The 15,947-nt window shown below is 32.6% G+C and overlaps 1 long non-coding RNA gene across 1 annotated transcript; it reads left to right on the top strand.

Annotated features, from left to right (window-relative positions):
- The first annotated feature begins 3,021 nt into the window (after window positions 1–3,021).
- On the top strand, window positions 3,022–4,916 carry LOC120067726. The gene is made up of 4 exons (XR_005479008.1): window positions 3,022–3,567; window positions 3,662–3,734; window positions 3,832–3,973; window positions 4,750–4,916. It is a non-coding gene; the product is annotated as an uncharacterized LOC120067726 (long non-coding RNA).
- Window positions 4,917–15,947: the final 11,031 nt, after the last annotated feature.

The following is a 15,947-nucleotide window of genomic DNA, read 5'->3' as shown; positions in this document are numbered from 1 at the left end:
CGTAGTTATTGTCATTTTTCTTCATCTTCATTTTTGCTCGACATATACTAGATGCAATCTCATCAAAAGGTTAACAAAATCTTAATAGTAGGGATCAAAATAAACACTTCTAAACGTTCGGGGACTAAATCGGTCATTTTTAAAAGTTTAAGAACCTAAATAGAATAAAAAAATTCAAAATTCAGGGACCAAAGTAAGATTTAAACCTAAAATTTAAAAATAAATTTACGAGGTGCATTTTCTTGCCTTAAAATTGTTATTATTATTCTTATTATTAGTATTTAATTAATTTGAATAAAAATTAACTTTGAATAATTAAATTTGTGATTTATTAAAAGTGTAGGACCAAGTATTTGTTTGAATTGACTAACGAATTTTTTTCCAAAAAAATCATTTTTATTAAACTCTTTTGATGAAAAGTGTTTAAAATAAACTTTGAAAATGTTTCAAAAATTGGTTTAAATGGTTATCAAGTACTTCAATTTTTCTAAAATAATTTATTTTTAAAATTAAACATTTGAAAAATTAAAACAAACACGTCATAAATTTTAGACCACTAAAAATATAATAACTAAAATGAAATTAAACCTGCAAAATAATACGTCAAACGTTTAAAGATAAGGTTAAAAAGAGGTTCAATGACAATTGTACAGAAACAAAAAGAGTTCTAAAAAATAATTAAAAATAAAAAATAAAAATGGAAGAACATATAAATGGGCAGGGATGAGCTTAGCCGTAGGATGTAACTGTAAAACGTGATTCATGCCATGTCCATGGGTTTGGTGGAAATGCAATGCAATCTTTTAAATAATATAAAATCCACGTGTATTACACACGTGGATAACTAATATTCTTACATGAAAAAGAGTGATTCAAGGAGAGTAAGATGTACTCATGCAATATTACAATGCATATACATAAGAAGTTTAAAAGTGATTCAAACAAATATATAATTTTGTATATATGTGTGTGTATAGATATATAATTGTATTTTAAAAAATAATAATAAAATGGGATTGGGAATGTCTTCCCTATCTCCATTCTCATTTAGTTCACGGATAATTTTTTTTCTCCACACCCTCCATATTACTCGCCTAAATTGAGATTATCCACCCATTATGGACGAGTCCCTTGAGATCTTGACCATGTGGGAAAGATGGACATCTCTATTTAGACATTTTTGTATTCTCAATATAGTACTCAATCAAAATTTCATAAACAATTGTCTCCCAAGATAAGATGGATTACTAACGTGTTAATGCACTATTTCAACCACGTGAGTCAACCAACACTATAATAATTGAGTAATTGTATAGAAAAGAGAAGGAAAAAAAAAAAAAGCGAACAATTTTATTTATTTATTTTTGTGTTCTGTGTGTATAAAATTAAGAAAAATACTTAGGTGTATCCTGGGTATCACCTATTTTTGTGCATCCCATCAAATTATCCTATCATAATTTGTCATGTGACAAATTTTGCTTTTTACTTTTTTGAAATATTTTAATATCTTTTTAGATGGGAGTGATGAAAAAAGATGTATAAAGATGAGTGATGGTCGAGATGCAACCATGTAGTACCTAAAAATTAATTTGAAAATCACATGTTTATAAATTATTTTTCACCATTCAAATAGTCATAACCTTTTGTTATATAGTTGTGTTTTTTTTTTTTTTCTAAAAAAAAAGACATTTTTTTTTATTAAGGTTGTGCCTTTACTCAAAAAGATTGCGCCCACTCATGAAAAGTTGTAGTTTTCTAAATTTAAAAAGTAAACTAATTTTACTCATATTTTTCAAACGCAAGTTGTACTATAGAATAATTTCCCCTCATTAAAGAGGATATTTGGGTTCTTTAAATACTATTTTAGTATTTTACTTTTGACCTTGGTTTATTATTTTTGTATTTTTAGTTTTTGTTTATTTTACTCTTTATAAACAATTTGATCCCTATTTAAAAAAATTTACATGCAACGAAAATCCTTTTAATATAAATTATGATTACATTTTACAAAATTAACCTAGCGAAAAGTGTCATACTAAATTTTAATCGAAAGAAATAAAATGAGAACAAAAACGAAGAGACTAAAACAAATATTTCAAAAGTATCAAGACTAAAATGAACCAAAAAAATGAAAGTATAGAAAATAAAATGAATGTTTAGAACATACAAGAGTATGGGCATACTTCAGAATGGGTCACAAGGGCATGTGCTTTTTATATGTAACGTTTCACTCGTAAATGTATAAGTGTGTGTTGACATTGTTGAGTTGGCAAATTTTAAACGAGTTGTCAATATTTATTCATTTTGTATTATTTTTATATATGAGATGTCATTTCTTTTTCCATTTCTCTTCCATCTCCCACCCTCTCATTCTCTAGTTCTTCTATCTTGGATTTGTCCTCCTTTCATAATGTCTCCATTCAAAATCAAACCTCCCTCCTTCTTCGCTATCCAATCTTTCTGCAATTAGCTCGTTCATGTTCTTGGTGTGTTTGACTTTTCTCTCTCCTTTTCTCATCATCGTTAAAAATATCATTTTCAATTATAGATAAGATCGCAGGAACAATGGCTATTCTAAGGCAAAACATTCGTTAGAACATTCAAGTACGAACAATGATTATTAAAAATCGATCAATACTTCAAATTGGTAGAAGTTAATTGAAATCAATATCGTAAAATAGAGTATTCAATTGAGTTGTTAAATAGTTTATTATTTTAAGAAAAAATAATTTAAATGATAAATGTAATATCCTGCACATTTTTTTTATATAATAATGCAATTTCAGAACGTTATCCTTGGTAATTCAATAATTGCTTAGTTGGAGGGCATTTTTGAAATTTTGGACTTTAAGTATAATTGCGAGAATTTAATTATTGACGTTGAAAATTATTTATGTTGGAAATTGATGGCAGAAATTAATTCCATTTAAGGGAGGGATTTTAAAGAAATAACGTGGATTAAGAAAAGAATAAAATAAAATAAAATAAAATCTACTATTTTATTTTTTTATTTTATTCAATACAATTCTTTTCTTTTCTTTTTCTTTTTCGTTCCCTTTCCCTTCCCCTCTCCTTTCACGTGCAGCAGCCCTAAGCCCTCTTCCCCGATTCGAGCCGTCGCCCAGCCACCACGCTCCGTCACTCGTCCTCCGCGAGCCTGCCGCCTCGCCTCTTCAGCCGACCCAGCCCACTCTCGTCACGTCTCCGCAGAAGCTCAGCCCCTCGCCATTTTTGCCTAACCGAAACCCACTCAGTCATCCTTTCCCTTCAGTAGCGCGCCACCTTTGCCAAGACCCGATCTGCGCTTCAGTCGTCATTTCTGACTTTAGCTTTCGGCCGCCCCTCCATGCTCGCCTAGCTGCCGATCGAAACGCAGCTACTACTACAACCGTCGACTCCAGCTCTATCTCTGTTTCACCACTGCTGTAGCCAAGGTATCGCCTGCGTCTGCACTGTTTGCAGCGGTCCGACCAGCTTCATCCGTCCAGTTGTGCCGTTTTCTTTCTTTCGGTCACGACCGTCGCCGCTGCTGTCATTTGGGTCTCGTTGGATTCTTGAATAATTTGGGTAAGAGTTGAGTTTTGGCTTTTTCTTTGAGGGGTTTAATTATCCCATTTGGTTTCGGGTTAAAATTGTTAATCTTTTTATATTTGGACCATAGATTCAAGGATTGGAAATTTTGAGACATTGCTTTGGAGTTTGAGACTATTTCCGATAGAAATTGTTCAGATTTGGTAAGTTTTTGGGTGAGTAGTTTGGTTGGTTGTCTTTTGGGTTAAGAGTACTTAGTGAAAAATTAAGTTATTAATTTTGGATTCAAATTATGTTCAGGTAGGATTTGGGACTAGAGTTGTTGGATTGTATTGATTTTGTAGCATGGGGTGCGTTCGGACCAACACACTTTAGTCCTGATTCAAGATTCATCTAGGCTAGGAGGAAGATTATTTTGCTCGTCGCTTAGACATAATTTTGGGTAAGTAATCTTACCACTAGAACTGCCCACGGACCAAGCTTTAGTTGTATGCTAGCATGGTGAGTGTATGTTATGGTAAATTGTTAGCATGTTGATTGATAGTATGATCTGAATCAAAATATGTTCTAGCACGAGTTCTGAATTTTTAAATACACACCTAAGCACTTGATCGTTAGTATGTGATGGTATGTGTTTTCATATGTCGACGTCTGATCTGTTGGTATTGAGGCATATTTGTATGTTGTAGAATTATGATGTAAGGTTTACATGAATGTTGTATAATATGTTGTTGAGGATTATGTGTCTGTGGTGGAGCCATGGTACCAAGAATTTCATGTATGTTTTAGAATTGTACGGTGTTGATTCTTTGAACGTTGAGACTGTGTGAATATCCTCATTGATTAGTTAGATGCTCACCAGTTTTGTATTTCTTTCGGGATTCACCAGTTTGTGTTTCCTTCGGGATTCATCAGTTCGTATTTTCTTCGGGATTCACCGGTTCGTGTTTCCTTCGGGATTCATCAGTTTTGTGTTTCCTCCGGGATTCATCAGTTTTGTGTTTCCTCCGGGATTCACCAGTTTTGTATTTCCTTCGGGATTCACCAGTTTTGTGGGCATACTTAACTACAATAGGATAGGACTAAGTCTCTTGTCCGTTTCATGTGTTTACGTGCCATATGCGGGTATCTAGAGAACATAGATGCCTAGCTTGACCCCAGTGGTGGGGCTACTTACTGAGTATTTCATACTCATTCTTTCTTATGTTGATGTTTCAGGTAAGTGTAGAGATGCACCGGCGATGGCGCAGCGGAATTCATGATCGTGTCACTGGGACTAGTTTTTACGCTTCCGCATCATGACATTTAGAGTCCTTATTTTTTTCCTTAATGTTTATTTTTACTGTCTTACACTTATTATTACGGATTATTTCTTTTATATACTTTTAATAATCTTTACAAATTATGGTTACCCTATTATTGTTTTAACAATTGCAGTTAATAAATGTTTTTTGAACTTCCCTTGTTTAATTAATATTTATTTCAACATAACTGAGCGTCGTGTTAAATTTTATGCATGCATTTATTTTAGTAACGATCTAACCCAAGTCCTAGGGGGTCGGGTCGTTACAACAAAACTATTGAAAATATTTACAAATAATAACAAAATATCACCGTCTATCTATATAGAATGCGAAAGACTATTATCTGCGTCTATCATGACGCAGATAGACATAAATAGTAGTCTATCGCGGTCTATCTTAGATAGACAGTTAAATGTTTCTATATTTGTCTCCATTCAAAATCAAACCTCTTCCCTTCTTCGCTATCCAATCTTTCTGCAATTAGTTCATTCATGTTCTTGGTGTGTTTGACTTTTCTCTCTCTTTTTCTCATCATCGCCAAAAATATCATTTTCAATTGTAGATAAGATCGCAGGAACAATGACTATTCTAATGCAAAACATTCGTTAGAACATTCAAGTACGAACAATGATTATTAAAAATCGATCAATACTTCAAATTGGTAGAAGTTAATTGAAATCAATATCATAAAATAGAGTATTCAATTGAATTGTTAAATAGTTTATTATTTTAAGAAAAATTATTTTAAATGACAAAACTATTGAAAATATTTACAAATAATAACAAAATATCATCGTCTATCTATATAGACTGCGAAAGACTGTCTATCATGACGCAGATAGACCTAAATAGTAGTCTATCGCGGTTTATCTTAGATAGACAGTTAAATGTTTCTATATTTGTAAATATTTTGGACCATTTTCCTATATTTGAAAACAACTCTTGTTTTAAATTTGCAATATTAAGTTATCCATTACTAGGGTTGGCAACGGGGCCGGGCCGGGGCGGGGGGCGTCCTCCGTCCCTGACCCTGTGGGGGAAATTCTCCCCCATCCCCACCCCTTTCCCTGCCATTTGAAGGCGGGAACGGGGGTGGAGATTCCCCATCGGGGAAACGGGGTCCCCGCAGGGCCCCATTCCCCATTTTCCCATGGGGAATCCCCTACTAATTTCTGGAATCCTCTATTAATTCTCCGTGGGGTTCCCCATTTTTTGAATTAAAATTTATTTAAAATTTGACTAAAATTTGGCTTGACTTTTGGGCTTAGATTTAAAATTTAGATATTTAATATTAGGCTCCACAACACTATAAGTCTATACATTATAAACATACATATAAATAAGTTATTTTATATATTATAAATATATATTTATAAAATATTAAAAATATAAATATATCAAATCGGGGTTGGGGCGGGGATACCGTCCCCGTCCCCGAATGGGGCCCCAAAAAATTTTTTCGGTTTGATCTCATCCCCGGTCAAACCGGGGATTCCTCGCCCCGATCAGGACGGGGCCTCGCAGGGACCCGATCCTGCAGGAAATTTTGCCAACCCTATCCATTACAGTAAAAATCCAAAGTTATTTCATGAGACTTGAACAATATGTAGTTGACATACATGTAGATACTTTTCAAGTAATAACCTAAAGGGTATATAGTATATGGATAGAAGGGATCAAATCCCCAGTGGAAGCGAGTTATTGCTATGCTTTCGAGTTTGTTTTGAAATTTAGAACACATAACAAAGAAAACACAGTAAACACATTATAGAAACAACATGCTAAACATGTAAATTAAGTTATAGCGAAGAAGTGAAAACTTATCTTTGAAGACCCTCTTCAATTTTTTAACAATTTGTCCTCCTCAACGACCCTCTACAACAATGGATCTTTCGGGTACAATAAGAAGATTCCACGAAAATATCTTTTCTGCTATTTTCTTTGTAAGGATCGATGGTGGGAACTGCCTTTTGAAATAGAAAAGAGAATTTGATGCTTGAAGAAAATCCAGAGAGAACTCCTTTCTCTATGAACATAATTGAAAGAGATCAAGAGAAATATGGGAGAGAGGCAGAACCATTCTATGGAGAGCCTCCAACTAGGAGAAAAGTTTATATTTTCCCTCTCCTCAACCATCGTGAAAAAGAATGGGAGTTATTCTCTTTATTAACTTCCCACTTCCCACTTAATTAAATTAATTTAATTTTAATTTAAAGAATTAATCAAATCATCGGAGGCCGAATCCGGCAGTGGCAGCATCGGCGGCCGGGCAGCGATTTGAGCGTTCGTCGTTTTACGAGGTGCTTGGGATTCTGATGATATCTTCTTGCCGGGAAATCATGTCGGCTTACCGAAACTAGCGAGAACCTGTCGTTCAGACATGGTGGCGGAGAATTTGACGGAGGAGTTTATTAAAATTCAGGTGGCGTATTTGACATTGTAGGATCCGGATAAAAGGGCAGATTATGATATGGAGATTTACAGAGCTCAATTGGTTTCGGCGTTCAGGTTTGTCGTCTCGGACGACGGTTTTGGATCATTCCGGCTAGTGTACATGATGTAATTGGGAATCTGATCAATGTCGGTAATGAAATTGAAATTAAAATGTGACTCGGAAATGGAAGGGGGATTTTTTAGGCCTCTTTTTGGATAGAATCAAAATCACTGTAATTCAAAATTTTAAAATATCGGAAATGGAATTTTGATTCCATTGGGGGCCAGTTTAATGGATGAAGAAAGAAGGTAAGCCGAAGAAGATGATAATCTGAATAAAATATTTTCAATTCACGTTTTATTCAAACAAAAAGTAGAATTATTGAATAAATTTTTTTCCAAACAAAAAATGGTCTTTATAAAAATAGATTATTATAGAGTTAAAAAGATTATCCCAGATATCCTTAACATATAAACTAATTCCGCACTCCAAACACGGACATATTAACTTCCCACACACATGAACTCCAAACATCCTATATCAATTTAGCGTCCCAAATAACCTCATAGTTTTAATATGAATCTCATTCATATAAATTTTAACCTATAATGTTAATACGAATCTAATTCATATTATTTTTTGAATAAGCTGATTCAAATACAATAAATCTCTTTTTATTATAAAATTCAATTTTGAATCTTATTCAAAATTAACTTTACATTATCTTGTATTTATATTCATTTTATTAATTTTAACATATATAATTCATGAATATTCTCTTAATAAATATAATTTCAAATTCTTTCAAAACTAGTGATCATTGCTTACCTGTTATGAACTAGTAGGGAGACCTAATGGATCTATTGATTAGAAGCTCAAATGATACGAGATTAATTAATTAAACTCTTTAATTACGTTAATCAATATTCATTAGTTGTGAATTACTCCACTAAAAGCCCCCAGTTGCACTCTTCGTACGGTAAAATATTTTATGTCCATAGATTTAATCTTTACAAGTAAGTCAATCATTCACAAGTTGTTCGTAATTACAACTCGGTCAAATTATCGTTTTACCCCTGTAATTATCTCTTTCTCCTTAAGTATCACCGATCCCTCTAATGAACAATCTGTTTATGGTACTATCATAAACCAAGTCCCTCTCGGGCCAATGTGAGGTACCCTTTGTTTGAGACCTGGAACCAACACTTAAAGAAACTACTCATCTACTTACCCTAAAGGCGGGAAGGAGTAGATTCCATCTTATGTAGTTATGTTCCAGCTTCCCACTCGGACAAGTCCCCAAAATAGTAAGCTTATTAAGTTTACAACTCCGGCTATTCTCACCCACATAAATCAAAGAACAACCCCCATAAACAAGAGTCCATAACTCACTCAAAATTGAGATCGAGTTACATATGATCATTCTATGAAATATTAATCGCTTCAGTCAACAATGTTACAAATAGAGATGAAGTATTTCACAGTCCGGCCTTATACAATCTCATTAGATAGGATACCCTCACTCGCATGCTTCTCCACGAACGATTTGGATCACATTGTTAATAACACTTACAAAGTGGGTCATATCTTTAGTGTTATTAGGATGAGGCACCCAACCTCATCCATATACTATAAACCTTTAGGTTATTATTCGAACACGATCTACCTGTATGTCTACTACATACTGTTCAAGTATCATGAAACAACCTTAGATTTACGATAACTAATTATTGTATATTTAAAAGTATCAATTATTATATCAAATAACTAATTAACTGTGAGGTTTTAGGGCATAAATCCCAATATGGATAACGTTGGGTGTCTTGTCCTTGTAACCCTATGGATATGACCCACTTTGTAAGTGTTATAAACGATGTGATTCAAATTGTTCGTGTGGAGACATGCAAGTGAGGTAGACCGTGTTGGGATTGGTGTCCTAATTCTCCCGGGGTCTTGTAGTTTGTAAACTTTATACACATTTTTATGAATAAAATGAGAGATATTTTACTTGCATTTACTCATATCCTATAAAAAAAGATCCGTGATTATTGTATATAAACTTAAGCATGTATATGAGATATACAAGTGAATCATGCCTTAAGTAATAACCTAAAAAGGTCTGTAGTATAAGGATAAAGAAGGGATACCTTATCCTGGTGACACTACGGATACAACCCGCTTTGTAGAGGTTTACAAGTATTGTGAACTACTACAGATGGTCTGATCCTGACCATTCATGTGGAGACATATGAGCGGGGGTGTCCTATACAAAGAATTTGTATAAGACCGGACCACGAGATGAATAGTCTCTTTAACGTCATTGATACTTGAGACTTACATCTCACCTAAACGATCATAGGTGACATGACTTTAATTCTGAGTGTTTTGGGAACTCTTGCCTTTGAGGGCGGTCCTTTGATTAGTATAGGTGAGAGTGGCCAAATTGTCAACTCGACAAGTTTGCCTTTTTGGGGATTTGTCTGATTTGGGAGCTGAGAACTCAGTTACACAATATGGAATTCACTCCTTCCCCGAAGCAGGATAAGTAGATAGATTGCTCCCTTAAGGGCTGATTTCGGGTCTTAAACATAATGACCACATCCTCTCTTTGGAAGTGATGACTCGGTCATAGTAGGACTATGATATATGTTCATTAGAGGAATCAGTGGTACTTAAGGAGTTAGATGTAACTATAGGGGCAAAATGGTAAATTGGCCCATTTGTACTTACAAGCGATCTATGAAGGGTTATCATACTGTTGATTGGTTGATATGGACACAAAAATATATATGTAGTGCGAAAAGTGCAACTGTCGGTCTTTAATGGAGTACTCGGTAGTTAACGGATGGTGGATCCCGTAACTAAAGAGTTTAGTAAGATATTCACCTACCGTTGGAGCCTCAAGCTAGAGGTCCATAAGGTCCCCTTGGTAGCTCAATAGATTCAAGTTGAGAATTAGTTTTTGGGGTTAGTTTGAAATGTTCAAATTAACAAGAGAAAATTCAATTATATATGATATAATTCGTGTGATGTATGTGATACATCAAGCGGAGGATTAATGTAAATTTGATTTACATTAAGTACCATAAAATAGAAAAAGAACTATGGTTTATATGTTTCATAAGATGAAAATAATTTAAAACTATAGGTTTAAATATAATATGGTAAGTTGCTTATCATATTTATTTATAATAATATTAATTATTTGATGATTAAATCTTTTTCTCTAATAACCGATTGAGTGAGAGGTTATTGGTGGTTTTATGGTAACCGTGAGATAAAAGGAAAAATGTTTTCCTAATTTTTAGTAGTTACTCGATTCGGAAATAACTCACGGAGAAAGCTATCAAGTGAAAGTGTTTTCACTAAGCGATAGCTATAGAGAGACTAAACGATCGTGGAGCTTTGACTACACGATAGCTCATTAGCTGATCGTAGCTAAACGATCGCGTGACTTTGTCTATACGATAGGCTACCATTTACTACATGATTAAGCATATTGTCTATACGATAGACAACTTCCTATCTCTCACTTGCTCGATCGTCTACACGATCGTTGTCCTTCAGTCTCATCCTCAAGCCACATACAGAGCCCACAAATCCTGGATTCTCACATCGAGAATACCAAGGTAACCATTGTGGTGGTATCCTCACTCAACTCGATTAGTTTTGAGGAGCCGTTAGTCATTCATTGTGTTCGTGCTATTGATCGTGATGTGCACCGGTAGTTGCGTTTGAGCATTGCTGGTCTTGGACGTTTGGAGATTGATCGAGGGATACGTGAAGAATGTTTCTTCAAAGGTATGCATACTTTATCACTTGATTCTCTTATAAGCATGCTGTAATTTCTAGTTTTGCATGACCTGTTAGTTTCCGTTCTTGTACTGTAATTGTTTATGTTCAACTCGAATGGAATTTGGAACGATCCTTCCGCTGCTCATGGAAATCCTCATGTTTGATTTCCTTCAGCCCGTGCAATGAGTTTGTATAAGATCGAACGCAAAATCATTAATCTCTATTTGTAACACTGTTGACTGAAGAGATTAATATTTCATAGGATAATCATATGTAACTTGATCTCTATCCTTAGTGAGTTATAGACTTCTGCCTGTGATGGTTTGTCCTTTTATTTGTATGGGTGAGAGTGGCCCAAGTTGCCAACTCAATAAGTCTACCATTTTAGGGACAAGATTGAATGGGAAGTTGGGAACATGACTGCACAAGATGAAATTCACTCATTCCTGCCTTTCGGGTAAGTAGATGAGTAGTTCCTTTAAGTTCTAATTCTGGGTCTTGAACAAAGGATACCTACTATTTCAGTGGCCGTAGAGGGACTTGATTTATGGTAGGACCATAAACAAATTGTTTATTAGAAGGATCAGTGGTACTTAAGGAGTAAGAGTTAATTATAGGGTAAAACGGTAATTTAACCCAACTGTAATTATAAACAATTCGTGAAGGATCTACTTACTTGTAATGGTCAAATCATGGACGTAATATGTTCTATAGTGCAAAGAGTGTAGCTATGGGTCTTTACTGAAGTGACTTATAATTAATGAATGTTGGTTAATTTAATTAAAGAGTTTAATTAATTAATCTTAGAGCAATGAAGCTTGTCATCTGTTGGTCCATTAAGTCCCTTGCTAGCTCACAACGGGTAGACAATGATCAATATTTTTTTTTAAAGAATTTGAATTGTTCAAATTAACTAAGGGAATAATATAATTTTTATGTATGATACAATCAATATAATGTATATGGATACATTATAGTATAAAGTTATTTTCTAATAAGATTTAAAATTAAACTATATAATAAAAGAAGATTTATTGTGATTGAATAAAATTCAAATAATAATTATTATGAATTACATAAATATTAAAATAATATGAATTAGACTCATATTAAAATTGTAGGGATGTATGCCCTAAAGCCTTGTAGTTATATGTTAGTTGAATCAATGATCGATAGTTTTATGAAACTTATGCAATAATCTACTAAACTAAAATCCAAAGTGATCTTCTGTAACTTAAACATATATGTATAGACATATAGTTGGATCATGTTTAAGTGAAAACCTAAACGATCTTTAGTAGATGGATAAGGCTAGGAACCTTATCATAGTGACACTATGAATATGACCTACTTTAGAATTGTTACAATTGTTGTAAAGTGCTACAAATGATCTGATTCTGATCTATTCGTGGGAGATATATAAGCAGGGGTATTCTATACAAAGAGTTTGTATAAGATCGGATAACGAAATGAATAGTCTCTCTATATAACACTGTTGATAGATGAGACTTACATTTCATCAGGATGATCATAGGTGTTTTAACCTGAATCTTGAGTGAGTTGTGAACTCATGCCTATGAAGGTGATCCTTTGATTTGTATGGGTGAGAGTGGCTAGTTTCACCGACTCAATATGCCTATCATTCTGGTGATTCGTCTAATTGGGAAGCTGGGAACACAACTACACAAAAAAGAATTCGCTCATTCTTTGTTGTTAGAGTAAGTATAGAAATTGCTCCCTTAAGAGTTGATTCCAAGGCTTGAACAATGTGGCGTCATATCCTCTCTTGGCCTAAGATGAGTTTGGTTATAGTTAGACTATAATTTATTATTCATTAGAGGGATTAGTGGTACTTAAGGAGTTAGATGTAACTATAATGGCAAAACAGTAATTTTGGCCAAGTTGTACTTATCAGCAATTTGTGAAGGGTCGATGCATTGTTGATTAGTTATATCCAATGGATACATAAATATATTTGTAGTGTGAATAGTGCAATTGTCGGTCTTTAGTGAAATGACTGAAATTGATTAATCTAATCAAAGAGTTTGATTAATTAAATCGAGTACCATTGGGGCTTAAAACTACTGGTCCATAAGGTCATCTCCTTAGCTCATTTGGGATAAGTGAGAATTGAATTAATTTGGATTAATTTGAATTGTTCAAATTAATAAAGGGAATTGGTTATATAATATATAATTATGAGATATAATATAATGTATGTGATACATTATAATATAAAGATTTATTTGAGAGAAAAATAATTATTTGAATATGATTCAAATATTAATATGAATTTGATCCGTATTAAATATTGTTGATTAAATGAGAGAATATGTTTTGTTGTTATATATATATAATATTAAACTAGTTAATCTATGTATATATATTAATTAAAGAAAAATTAGTTTTTGTTTAATAAAATATTTTTAAATTAGAGAATTGGTTTTAAATAACATTTTCTCTTCATATTATTGTATTAATTGCCATATGGAAGATGAATGAATTTATTAATTTATTAATTAAAAATTTAGTTTTTTTTGTTGTTTAGTTAAATGTTTTTTTAATTAAATAATTGGTTTTAAATTACTTTTTCTCTTCATATTCTCTTATTAATTGACATATGGAAGATGAATAGATTTATTCTTTCATCTTCCTCTTGCCCACTTATAAATACACTAAAGTGTGTAGAGTTTGGGTGGGTGTATATTGCCTTGTTTTCTCAAATTATTTCCTTCAAATCCTTGCACCAAATTAATCTTGAATCCCACAACTCTCATCGATCCTCCACCCGAGAATAACGAGGTTTTCACGTGATGGCGTTTGATTGATTGCTACATTTTTACAATCAAAGTGTTCGTTGGGTTCGAGTTTTGGAGAGGAATTGAGAAGAGATTAGTCTTCAAGGGTATGTGACTTTTGAATCTCTTTCTCCTATTTAATTTCTACAAAAATATATGCTTAATAAATCTTGTATATCTTGTTTTTATCTTTTATATTTTTTGAATGTTTTGTAAAATTGGAAGGACGTGATCACTTCCGCAACGATACTCGCGTATCCTTTCAAAAACTATATATTAAAAGTTAATCGGAATGAGATTCATATTAAAAACCATAATTTAGAAGAGAGATATATTTGAATAAGATTCAAATATTTAATTTCAAATAAGAATCAAATAATAATTAATCTGAATTAGATTCATATTAAAATAATATGAATTAGATTTATATTAAAACTATATATTAAAATAGTTTATGGAAGAGAGATATATTTGAATAAGATTCAAATATTTAATTCTGTAAATAAATAAATAAATAAATTTAAGTTAGTTATTAATTACTTGTAATTAATAACTAAGTTAATTAAATTAAACTAGTTTAATTTAATAAATGGGTAAGTGGATGGTTTTGTTTTTGTAAAAACCAATCACATTTCACGTTAAAAGGAGGTGGGAAGTTTTTCTCTATGTTATTAGTTTTTGCAGAAGAAAACTCATTCTTCTCCATTGATCTTTCTCTCAAGTTTTGACAGAAAAAAATGTTATCTAAAAAAACTCTCCTGCAACAAAAATTCCCCCACTACAAGAAATAACAGATATGACAACTAACGAAAAATGCTATAAAAAGGCTTCTATAGCGTTTTTGCTTAGGTCCTAACAATCCCTGTTATTAAAAGTCTAGAATTTTTTATAGCGTTTTTCTGTAGCTATAACCAATGCTATAATATAATACAAAGGTATAGCTTAAATGTATGTCTATGAAAACATTTGAGAGCATTTTTGCTTAAAGCTATAATATCTTCACATGGCTAGAACATTGCGCTATCGTTTGCTTATAATAGCATTTTTTATTGCTAATATATACTATCAATAACTTTAATCTTATGTTATAAATAATCTTATTTACTTTTTTCTCATTGCTATGGTTATTGTAGTCACCTTTTCATGGCATCCATTTTTTGTTATAGCCTATTTCCATTGCCATAAAAAAGTAAGTCTTTTAGTAATATAATTTTCAATAGTGTAATTTTTTTAGTAACTAAATTTATTTTTTGTGCTAAAAATGAACTCATTTTATTATTTAGATTCACTTTGGACAAAAGTTGCTTTTTATTTTTGTTTATATATAACACATTAAATGCAACATTACTTCGTGTTCTAATTTAAATTTTGTAATCCATATATATTACAAAACCAAAGTGTTCATTAATTTCCTAGAATAAAGAGTTATCCAACAATACAAGGGTAAAGTGTTCGACTTAACTTCATTTCTAACAAGTTAGTTCACAATATACAGAAAATCATCAATTATCCAAGGTAATAACATCATCATGGAGTTAAAACTAACTACCATCTTTGATCCTCTTGCATGTGTAAATTTATGTCGTCATTAATATTACTTCACTTCACCATCTTATCCGAAATTCAATTCCGTTGTGGTCTTGACCTTAGTTGTTCAAGAGGAGGGTCATCCCATTTTCTTTCATATCTCCTACTTTCATAGTTTGTTTCCCTTTGTTTCCTTGGTTCATGGACAACATGAAGCTAAGATAATCTAAATAAATCTAGAGACAAGAAGAAGCCAACAGAAATTATCATCTTCATTTTGAATGCTTGAAGTGCATCAGGGAAAGTCACAGTGTAAAGATGAATGCTTTTTCCGTACAAGTTCAAAGACAAATGAAATAACTTATTACATAAGTCTAATACAGAGAAGTGCAATGATGAATGCTTTTTCCAACCCTTACCAAAAATTCAAAGTCTAGTGCCAACTTGAAAATAAAACATCACCTTCTCCAAAATATGTGATCAATAGAAAATCATTTCAAAAATATAAAATGAAATAACTCAAAAACACCTTACCAATAGAAACGAAAAGTTACCAAA

The sequence above is a fragment of the Benincasa hispida genome, chromosome 12 (assembly GCF_009727055.1).
Source record: "Benincasa hispida cultivar B227 chromosome 12, ASM972705v1, whole genome shotgun sequence".
Lineage (NCBI taxonomy): Eukaryota > Viridiplantae > Streptophyta > Magnoliopsida > Cucurbitales > Cucurbitaceae > Benincasa > Benincasa hispida.
Note: the sequence above shows the minus strand (reverse complement) of the source record. Positions and strands in the feature narration are given on the sequence as shown.